Here is a 12,325-nt window from a genome sequence, read left to right on the forward strand (position 1 = left end):
ACACAGTTATGATAATCAAATTCAGTACTGTGTTTAACTATTTATGTTATATGTTCTTAGGATATTTTTTTGAAATTGTAATGTCAAAATGTGTCAATTTACGTTTCGTAAGTTTTATTAAATAATGCAACCTTTGTGCGTTTTCTTGTCAGCACTTGGCGGGAAGTGTGTTGTTTTGTAATGTAGTCACGTCGTGTTTTGCAATGCTGTAAAAACTGGCAAGTGTAGTTGGAATTTGTAGTTCATGGGAGCCAATTTGTCCTAAATTTCGTTAATATGACATTTGCAGAGATATAAATATGTAACCTGAAAATGAAGACAGTTTATTTCATTTCAGAGTTAGTGATTCATCGACCCTATTATCACTACACATTCTTCACACATTCAAGACCTGTGGACATAATCACGTCCCTGAAAATAAGACAACGAGGCCAAATTCCAGACAATCATCTAAGTAAAAAAAATTATTTTAATAAAATAATCCTGTCACTCAGTGACACTTATATCTGAATACTGACCAAAATCTGTTCAGAAGACAAGTAATTATATAGACGTTATTGACCTAATGTGTTACAGCACTTGTACATAAAATGAGCCAAATAAATACCGTAAAATGTAGATTACTGCTTTTGGCTTCTTTTTTACAAAGAGAGGAAAAAGAACAATCGATAAAAATAATAAGCAAGCACGAATAAATGATCCTAATACGATATTTTTCGAGACACTTTCTCTCTGTCTTACAGGCATACATTTCCCAAAGTACTATGACCTGTTCGGCGCGAGGGGTGGCCGCGCGGTTTGAGGCGCCCTGTTACGGCCTGCGAGGCGCCTCTCGCCGGAGGTTCGAGTCCTCCCCCGGGCATGGGTGTGTGTGTTTGTTGTTCTTAGCATAGCTTAGTTTAAGTAGTGTTAAAGTCTAAGGACCAATGACCTTGGCAGTTTGGTTCCTTAGGAATTCACACACATTTGAACATATGTTCTATGACCAGTCCATTCTTGATGTCCAATACATAATGTTAGGATCCCTGTGAAACGCGTGTTAAAAATCCTCGTTCCTTTTTAATATTGTCTGCCTATACTAGTTATGTAATAAAATTGAAAACATTGAAACCAGACTTACGCTTAACCAAAGTCACGTGATATTGGAGGCGAGTGATTGCAATGGGAAGCATTACACCAAGAAGTGCAAGTCTGATGTTAAACGAGTAAACTCATTTTCAGAGGGCACTAATGTGCATCACCAATGTCAGTATGTGGTACGAACCCCACAACCACGAATAAGTTCTGGTATTTGTTGTTCCATGGAAGCAAACAGTCTCTGAATTAGCCAGTTCCTGAAGATTCCACAAGGAAGGATGGTATGAAACTAAACGTCTGTGCACCTCACACTAATCGTTCTGTATAAGTGAGGAAGCAAGGGCTCGTGCATACCAATCAAGTATTGGTACAATTATCAAGCCGTTTGTGATGTGAACTGCAGTGCGACGTATTGGATGATCCCGGCGGATTAGTCATTTGATACCACAGTAGTGAAGAGACTGATAGTAATGTTATCTACTGCTCAGTATTCTGCATTCCTTCAACAATTTCGAAATAAGTCCTGTGGTCATATCAAATATACAATGAGTGGTAAATTTTCAGTCTTGTTGATCAGCGCTACCTGTGACTTTTCACTTGAATGTCTACAGACACATTGCCGTCGATCTGACCGCCACAAATAGAGGGGGTGACACACCACTGATCACCACAGAATGCTACTCAATGATCCAGTTGACACCGGCTCTATGCCTAGTATGTTTTATGATGCCAGCAGTTAATGACGCATGGTAACTCGATACCTCAACCCAGTTTCCGCTAATGTGTCTCCGACAGATTATGGTGACACTGCGCCAGTAACCTCTGGCTGGATTTCGGTTCTCGTTATCTTTTATTTCTCAAAGTGAATCAAAGAATCCTACTATCTTCTCAGTTGGAGGCTTTTCGAAGGGACCGAGCCTATTCTTCTTGTCACATTGTTGACCTGAGCCGGCTTTGTCACCACTTGTTCTGTGGGAAAAGCAATACAGCCAAGTGTCTGTGTGATCTTCTGATATGAATCACTGTGTTCCCATGTCACTGATTCAATATTTGCCAAAGTATGAAAGCACGCCATGCCGTTCACATGCACATCCTTCAGAGAATACTGCGTTGCAATATTTAATTGAAAAATTTCAGCAACTTTAGAAACAACAAATCGGCCTCATGTAGTGGAATATTGTTGATATGTAGTGATAGCTATTTCCTGTACAGAAAATAAGCAAGCTCATATAAGGGCGACAAGATTATAAGTTAAATCGTAACGTTCGCGAAATCTCTTCTGGTTTCCAGCTGAGTCGTCGCGTCATGATCTTGCAAAGTTTTTACCAGTTTTCTATTTGTCTTCGTTAGTTGGAGTGCCCGATTCATTTGCAGTTGTTACCTTTATAGCCATTGGACCAGAACGTCTCTTCCGGCGGCATGTGACGAGTCCGTCCATTGGGTTCTCTTCAGAGTCGTCTGCGGTGCATTGGCTCTAAATCAAGGTATTGTATATGGATTCAACACTTCTCCGAAAGATGCAAAATAGGGAATTCGTAGAAATGTTGCAACGCCACAACTCTACACCACGACTCAACATAAGCTGAGAAGATTTATGAAAGAAATTCGGCGAGAAAACCTGTGTTTTGATACACTGAGATAATAATTTTGTCGAGTTTTGTCAAGATGTTCATGGTCGAACTCTTCCCATTTCCGTCAGTGTGTCTTGACACCAATATATTGTTCTGGACATTTGAATACTCACTTTTATACGTATTTCTACACAACGTCTTCATATGAAGGGGAAAAAAAAACATTCAGACAAGGATGACACTACTCAGATGAAACTCATGATTAAAAGGAAAAGCTAACAATAAGATAAGCAATGTTTTTACAATGGTAAAATTAAAAACAAGGATGGTAACATGAAGAGTATAAACGGAATTGCATTGTTAAATGTAGAGGAGAGAGCGGATAGGTGGAAAGAGTAGACTGAAGGTCTCTGTGAGGGGGAAGATTTGTCTGATGCCATAGAAGAAGAAACCGAACTCGATTTAGAAGAGTTATCGTATCCAGTACTACGATCAGAATTTAAGGGTGCTTTGGAGGACTTATGATCAAATAAGAAAGAAGGGATCGACAACATTCCATCCGAATTTCCAAAATCATTAGGGGAACGGACAACAAACCGCCTTTTCACGTCACTGTGTAAAATGTATGAGGCTGGCAATGCAACGTCTGACTTTCCGAAAAATATCAGCCACACAATTCCGGAGATTGCAAGAGCTGACAAGTGTGAGAATTATTGCACAATCATTTTAGCACCTCATGCATCGAAGTTGCTGACAAGACTGATATACAAAAGAATGGAAAAGAGAATTGAGAACACTCGCCGGCCGAGGTGGCCGAGCGGTTCTAGGAGCTTCAGTCCAGAACCGCGCGACTGCTACGGTCGCAGGTTCGAATCCTGCCTCGGGCATGGATGTGTGTGATGTCCTTAAGTTAGTTAGGTTTACGTAGTTCTAAGTTCTAGGGGACTGATGACCTCAGATGTTAAGTCCCATAGTGCTCAGAGCCATTTGAACCATTTTTTTTGAGAATACGCTAGATGACGATCAGTAAGGCTTTAGGAGAGATAAAGGCATTAGAGAGGCAATTCTAACGTTGCCGTTGATAACAGAAGCAATACTAAAGAAAAGTGTCCGACAATGTAAACCGGTGCCAGATGTTGAAATACTCAGAAAAATAGAGGTAAGCTATAGGGAGAGATGGGTAATATACAATATGTACGAGAACCAAGAGGAAATATTAAGAGAGGACAACCGAGTACGAAATGCTCGGATTAAAGGGGATTAAGACAGGAATGAAGACTTTCGCCCTTACTGTTAAATCTGTACACCGAAGAAGCAATGATGGAAATAAAAGAAAGTTTCAGGAGTGGAATGCAAATTCAAGATGAAAGTGTATCAATGATACGATTGGCTGATGACATTGCTATCCTGAATAAAGGTGAAGAAGAATGGAATGGGGAGTCTAATGACTACAGAATATGGATTGAGAGTAAATCAAGGACAGATGAAAGAAATGAGAAGCAGCAGAAATGAGAATAGTGAGAATCTTAACATCAGGATTGCTGGACACGAGGTAGATAAAGTTAAGGAATTCTGCTACTTAAGCGGAAAAATATCCAATAACGGACGGAGCAAGGAGGTCATCAAATCTTGACTACTACTGGCAAAAACGGCACTCCTGTCCAAGAGGTCTACTAGTAACTAATATACGTCTTAATTAGAGGAAGAAATTTTTGAGAATACTGTATACGTTTGGAGCACAGCATTGTATGGTAGTGAAACATGGACTGTGGGAAAACCGGAACAGAAAAGAATCGAATCATTTGACATGTGCTACAGACGAATGTAGAAAATGTAGTGGACTGATAAGGTAAGAAATCAGGAGGTTCTGCGGAGAATCGGAGAGGAAAGGAATATGTGGAAGACACTGAAAAAGGGAAGGGACAGGATGATAGGACACCTGTTAAGACATCAGGGACTATTTTCCATGGTACTATGGGGAGCTGTTGAGGGTAGAGGAAGGCAGAGATTGGAATACAACCAGAAGATAATTTATGACGTAGCTTGCATGTCCTGCTCTGCGGTAAAGAGGTTGGCATGTTGCAGAAATTCGTGATGGGCCGCATCAAATCAGTCAGAAGACAGATGATAAAAAGAAAATCAGAGACCAACGTGCAACCCTATATGTCAAAAAACAAAGATTTTGTGGGAATTTAAGTGCATATTAAAAATGTATGAACTGACCATCAGCCTTATATCGTGTGGGTGATACATTAGAGAGAAAAGAATATGTGGCAGGGGGAAGTGGCATCGGAACAGGAGAGGGAGAAGAAGGCTTTCGGCTCAGGGAGTGGCCGGAGTACTTGTAGCAAAGAAAATGAAGAGCCCGTAACGAATACAGGCGAGCGGGCGGCGGCGTCCCTAGAGAAGTGGAGCGACCGCCGTGCATTTGTCAGGGGCCGCCACTGTGCAAACACTGGCCGCCCCGCCCCGCATCGCGATTACCGCTCTGCCGCATCCCCTGGGACGCAGTGCAGACAGCGGCGGCGACCACGGCCGTGGTACAGCAGCACTTTACCTTCCGCGCCAGCCGGCGCCCGCCGCCATTAAAGTTAGCCTCGCTGTGCCCAGAGTTTGGAATGTCCCTAGCGCTTTGTAGAGAATCAAAACTGGTTCAGTAGTTACACAGCGCAGCGTGCACAAATAAAGCATATTATTAACATCGTATCAGGTGGGGCACATTGGATCAAGCAGACCCTGATCGACAGAATTGTTCTGCAGATGCGGCCACATGCGAGACATTCAGTAACTAACACAACACATTTTTTTTCCTGAAAGCGAGTTAGTTTTATCCACCGTGTTGGTCCCTACTCTTTTAGCTACAAAACCTCTCTTTTCAACATCATTTCCCTTCAGTGCTACAGCTTTAAGGCACTTTACTGGGAGGGCCTGTATGTCCTCATGCTACCACTCCACTGGTCGACATTGGAGCCAACGTTCTGTTGCAACTAGTAACCTCTCCATCCTCCACGTACTTCTTCGCGTGAATTTCGTCTTTCACTGGGCCAAACAGATGTTAGCTGGTGAGGAACCAAGCAGGTACACACCTCCGACAAGGGAACCTCCCCATCGCACCCCCCTCAGGTTTGGTTATAAGTAGACCCAGTGGATAGGACTTGAAAAACTGAACACAGATCAATCGAGAAAACAGGAAGAAGTTATGTGGAACTATGAAAAAGTAAGCAAAATTCACAAACTGAGTAGTCGATGGGAAAGATAAGCAACATCAAGGAGGCTGTGATCAGGAGCGCCGTGGTCCCGTGGTTAGCGTTAGCAGCTGCGGAATAGGAGGTTCTTCGTTCAAGTCTTCCCTCGAGTGAAAAGTTTAGTTTTTTATTTTCAGTTTAGATGACAAACTCTTATGTTTTCATCACTTTTTTGAGAGTGATTATCACATCCACAAGAAAACCTAAATCGGGCAAGGTAGAAGAATCTTTTTACCCATTCGCCAAGTGTACAAGTTAGGTGAGTCGACAACATATTCCTGTCACGTGACGCACATGCCGTCACCAGTGTCGTATAGAATATATCAGACGTGTTTTCCTGTGGAGGAATCGGTTGACCTATGACCTTACGATCAAATGTTTTCGGTTCCCATTGGAGAGGCACGTCCTTTCGTCTACTAATCGCACGGTTTTGCGGTGCGGTCGCAAAACACACACGCTAAACTTATTACAGTCAACAGAGACGTCAATGAACGAACGGACAGATCATAACTTTGCGAAAATAACGAAACTTTTCACTCGAGGGAAAACTTGAACCAAGGACCTCTCGTTCCGCAGCTGCTCACGCTAACCACGAGCCCACGGCGCTCCCTGAGTTCTCACTATCCTTGATGTTGCCTATCTTGCACATGGACTACTCAGTTTGTATATTTTGCTTATTATTTCATAGTTCCACACAACTTCTTCCTGTTTTCTCGATCGATCTGTGTTCAGTTTTTCAGGGCCTATCCACTGTGCCAGCTTATAACTAAATCTGAGGGGGGTGCGATGGGGAGGTTCCCTTGTGAGTACTTCAATTGGTGGACGAGTGTGCCAGCACCCCAAATAGACACGTCCAGTTGAGCAGCTACGTGTTTGATCGTGATCAGTCGATCACCTTGCATTCTCATGTGTCCTTACCCCCCAACAGTGGAAGAGCCACAGCAGTGTGCGAGGTCGGCCAACACACGCGATTGCGGGATTGTTGACAGATGTTTCGCCCAACGACTCACAATGCTTTTGTTCACTGGCAGGCCTCCGTACACATTCTCCAAGTGCCTATCGATATCTGTGATGCTCTCGTTGAGATTATCTATGACAGCTCCCTGCTTAAAACGTACCTCCGTTACAGACGCCATTTTGAACGCTACGAAGAGCGCCGATAGCTACCGGAAATTCATGAAACTATAGGGGCTTACGCATGCCTATTCCACAACGTCTCAAAACAAATACCACTTTTTTAAAGCGAAATTGGGCGAGAAAGAAAGAATCGCATTATTTATTCAGCGCCCATCGTAAATGCAACCAATCAACAATGGACTTGCGGCAGGTTCGGTTGCAAGTCTTGGGGCGTGACAATTTAAATTATTAAACGACTAGAACTATCACCCCAGTCTCGAGATTCCCGGTTGTACTTTGCATAACTGAAGGTTCCGAGGGCAAAAGTTTGATTTTCAGTATTTTATGAAACTCAAAATCAAATGTAAAGATTATAATGCTCTCATAATCTATTCGTTATGAGATATAATCCTATCTTTCAAAGTTTAACAATATTATTAAATTTAACAACTGTCCATTTGTCTTGAAAAAGCGTGGAAATTATCCAGAATATATTTTTCCAGTATTTCAGAATGAAGACATTTAGCGACTGCCAAATAACATTGCATATAATTTCTAACCCTTCTGAAACTTGTTATCGATGACATGTCCCGCCAAATAACGAGAGGAAAAGTAATGACAGAAGTCACCTGTGACTCCGTGAGACAAGGAAATTCAAGTCAGTTGTGAGACCATGAACAGATAGCCTCTAAAATCCAGGTGTGACGTATTACCTTCAGCAGTTCCACGTATTACCTTCAATAGTTCTGTTCTGTGTTAACAAATTTCATGAAAATCAGTAAGCACTTATGTGATTATTCTCGTTTTAAATTCGTCAGATTTCTGACTTCACGGGTTGTCTTTTTTAAATGTTTGTTATGAAGTTGCCACAGAATGTCACTATTAGAATGACGATAAAGCTATCACAGGTTGCCGTTATTGTGTGTGAAGTATTCATTATCAATGCCTTAACTTTCAGCTGTCTGACTTTTGTTACGTAAAAGAACCTAAGAAATATCAGTAACCGTTTCACGACCATTGGACAAACTGTAATTAATTTCTTCGGCTTCTCTACCATTGTCGAAGGTAAAGTTGACACTCATATGTCTCAAAGAAAATTAAATTCCATCAGGAAGGAAGTATGTTTAATCTTTAGTACATTTTCGCTGTTCATGGAGTAAAATTTTATCATCAGACGTGACTTTTTAATTTGTTGCCTTTTTATTATCAACTCCATTCATAACACATTTTGCCTGCCGTAGTGGCCGAGCGGTTCAAGGCGCTTCAGTCTGGAACCGCGCGACCGCTACGGTCGCAGGTTTGAATCCTGCCTCGGGCATTGATGTGTGTGTCGTCCTTAGGTTAGTTAGGTTTAAGTAGTTCTAAGTTCTAGGGGACTGATGACCTCAGATGTTAAGTCCCATAATGCTCAGAGCCATTTAAACCATAACACATTTCGCAGACGCTATCCACGTATACCACTGATTCAGAGGCACTTTAAAATAAATGTTTAAGTTATGTTACAAGCTACATTGCCACAACGATACTATGAATTTTCCTACGGTCACATCATTTCCACGTAGTGACCGCTGCAAAAAAATGGCTCTGAGCACTATGGGACTCAACTGCTGAGGTCATTAGTCCCCTAGAACTTAGAACCAGTTAAACCTAACTAACCTAATGACATCACAAACATCCATGCCCGAGGCAGGATTCGAACCTGCGACCGTAGCGGTCTTGCGGTTCCAGACTGCAGCGCCTTTAACCGCATGGCCACTTCGGCCGGCTTGACCGCTGCAGTGGGCGATGAGATTGGCTGTGATAAGTCAGGATGGAGCAAGTTATCTTGGTATAGACTCATCGACAGATGAAGAGAGAACTGTAGGTGTTTCCCAGGAATGTGTGATAGGTCACTTGCTATTCACGTTGTATGTTAACGACCTTTCCGACAATATTAATAGTAGTCTCAGACTTTTTGGAGATGATGCAGTTATATGTAATGAAGAAACTGCACAAACATTCACTCTGATCTTGATAAGATCTTTAAGTGGTGCAAAGATTGTCAATTTGCTTCAAATGTTCAGTGATATAATACGTGCTCATCACAAGGCGACAAAACGTATTATCGTATGACAATAATGACAGAGAGATACAACTGGAATGGATGAACTCGTACAAATACCTGGGTGTAGCACTTTGTGCCGACAGGAAATGGAAAGATCACACAGGTCCTGTCGTGGGTAAAGAGGATAGCCAGCTTCCGTTTCTTGGTAGGATACTGGGGAAGTGCAATTAGTGTAGAAAAGAGAATGCGTATATATATGTTTTAAGATCTTATGTAACGGAAGCAAGGGGAATACTCTCAGCATTCTCGAAGAAATTCACGTCGTGTACTCGCTAAGTTTACACTCAAACCATACCCTGAACAGTCAACTTTATCTGAGCCACAGAGCCACTCGCTCGATCTCGAATGTCTCTAACCTCCTTTACGAGTAGCCCCTTTACAATAACAACTGCAGTATCTCATATTTACTCCATTTTGACTTTTGGATCCCATTCACCGAATATTGCTATGTGTTGTTGTTCCCCTGACGAATTTAGCTATCCTACTAATTTACCTTGCCATCGTAATGATTAATGTAGTTTAACCAAGTTGTTCGTGGGACCGAAAGTCCATTTTAATAACGCGTATTTAATCAGTTTTAATTTCTGATTAGCAGGGTTTGTATTAAAACTAAATAAGTAAGCACACTACCCAGAATTTTTCCACTGTTTTCAAAGTGTTAGTAATGTCGCCAATGACAGGCAACACTGGTTAGTATTGTATAATTAATGTTAAATTTTTAATATAATTTGTAAAACGACTCAAAAAATAAGGTCTTTTAATCCTCACAACTTCTACCATCATCTACTATCACTCGTGCGGCAGATACGACCCACTGACTATCAATTTCCGCTGTGACTACAGGCGACTGCCTCTGCACGCGATGCTATCAGTTCTTCATCGCAGTCGAGATACCTGTTTTTCTATCACGAGTTCAACACTGATTAGTTGCCACCGTGTTATATTGAGGAGATTCTGATGCCATAATTTCGTGATCTTCCGCCTTTCGGCCCTAATTTCGGATCCAAATTGGAATGTCTCTCATTGCTGACCGGTAATTACGATTACTGATGGATCATTCACATCCATTTCATTTAATGACGTCAGTATGTGTGACTTACAGAACATTGGAAGACCGTATTGGTTTAATGGCTTAATGTAATCCAGGCAAGTGAGTACTTTTCTGTCTCTTCCCTATTTGATACTAAGGGTTTTTTTAGTTAAAACTCTGTAATTCGTATGTACGTCGTTTCAGATTCAACCTGAAGATAGGATTCATTATAGCGAAACAGGTTGTACCTTGATTCCACAATAAACAAGGATTAGCAGTCACAAGCGGACTCTACAGTTTTTAGAAGATTTTACTACAAAATTTTTAAAAACTTTTTTAACTAAGGCTGCATACAGATCACTTGTGGATCCATCCTAGAATATCATTCAAGTGTGTGAAACCTGTACCAGATAGAACCGACAGGGCCAATAGTGAAATACGAATGTTTATACCTGGCTCAACTCCTGGGCAGGCATAAATTTTTATATCTTTCTATTGTATAGCAGATCTATACCTACTACAGCTAATGTTAAGAAACTCGCCGTCAGCGATTTAATTTGGCAGGCCATATGTCTGTCTGGTCTGTGACAGATGTTGAAAGAACTGAAATGGCAGACTCGTGGAGATGGACGTGAACTATCCTGAGAAAATCAAATTCCAAAATTTCCAGATCCAGTTTTGAATGACGAACCTAGGAATATAATACAACCCTTTAAATGTCGCTCTCATAAGATTATGAGGATAAAAACAGACTTTACACTACGCACATTCAAATAAAATCATTCTCAACCCACTCAATACATGAAAGGAACGGAAAAAGCTCTGAATGAACTAGTACTACAGGATGTACTCTCTACCATGTACTTCACAGTGGCTTGTCAGAATATCGGTGTAACTCTCGATGTTGAACATTAACAGTAAGTGCCTAGACGACGTTGGGCTGTTAGATCACCCATATTAGAGCGTCGATACACCAGGAAAGCAACGAATTTCAAATAATATCTGTAGTCACCCAGTGGGTAGCTGCCAATACAAAGGCGACACATTTGGCAGCGGCTTGTAACTTTTGGCGGCAGCAACATGCTGGTTCACCTTGCAGACGGGTTTGAACCTCTCCTTGTGACGAGTGGTTGGCGCTGAATGCATAACTGGGACTCAGAGTCTAAAATAGGCAGTACATGTACAAGCTGAAGCAACTGGTTTTCTGAAGCTGCAGTGGTCCTGCCCTCTAAGTTATATCAAGTCTGAGGTGCCGGGTATAATCTGTGGGTAGCTGAAACATTTTCTCTAGCTCTCTCATTATCTCAGCGCCTCCAGAAGCCGCGTCTATGCTTAATGCGTTATCACTTCTGCCTTTAGAAGTGGTGGGTGCCGTCTCTCTCAATGTCATTAATGAGGTACCTTATGACTCCCACCTTATGGCGCCGTTTTACTGATTCGGTCGCAAGAGCCATTTTCTGTATTTGGCAGAATCATGGCGCTACACTCCTACTGCCTTCGTGGCATGAAGTCCACCCGAAACGAATCAGTTATCAGTTTATATTTCTGGAAAAATCTCAACAATATATTTTTTGGGTTGTCGTAGACGTATAATACACTCCAATCCTCCTTCAATTCAGTGTAAACCGCATCGTTCATAGTGTTACAGGTCAGTTTTTCAGAAACTCCTGTAACATATGGAAATCCATGTAAATTCGTATTAGAAATACTCCTTCAACCTGAATAATTTATTGCTATCAGAGAAATGAATTGATATTAAATGTGTGAGTGGCTGTCAGCTTCAGAATTGGGTGCTAATTGGAAGTAAGGGAGTGTTTTTGAGGTAAACTGCGTGATACGGGTACTGGAACAGACAGGAACTATACTGAGCTTTTTCTAGGAGGCAAGGCGAAGCGGTCACTACCATGGATGAGAACCCCCTCATGCACCTATGTGATACGCCAAGGTGCCACTGTGCAGTTGGACAACAGCTAGGAACAAATGATTCACGAGATAGAATGAGGAAGAATCTCTGGTGAAAGGCTCGCATTGTCGGCCAAGCATATAACGCCAATTTATGGGATTCCGCTGGTTGTCGGTATCTCGCTAGTGGAGAGAGAATCCCAAAATAGGCTTGAAAACCGTGAGATGCTACCTAACATGTAACTATTATTAAAAAAGATTTTAGAGACATGAGACCTAT

Source organism: Schistocerca piceifrons, chromosome 2 (assembly GCF_021461385.2).
Source record: "Schistocerca piceifrons isolate TAMUIC-IGC-003096 chromosome 2, iqSchPice1.1, whole genome shotgun sequence".
Classification (NCBI taxonomy): Eukaryota; Metazoa; Arthropoda; class Insecta; order Orthoptera; family Acrididae; genus Schistocerca; species Schistocerca piceifrons.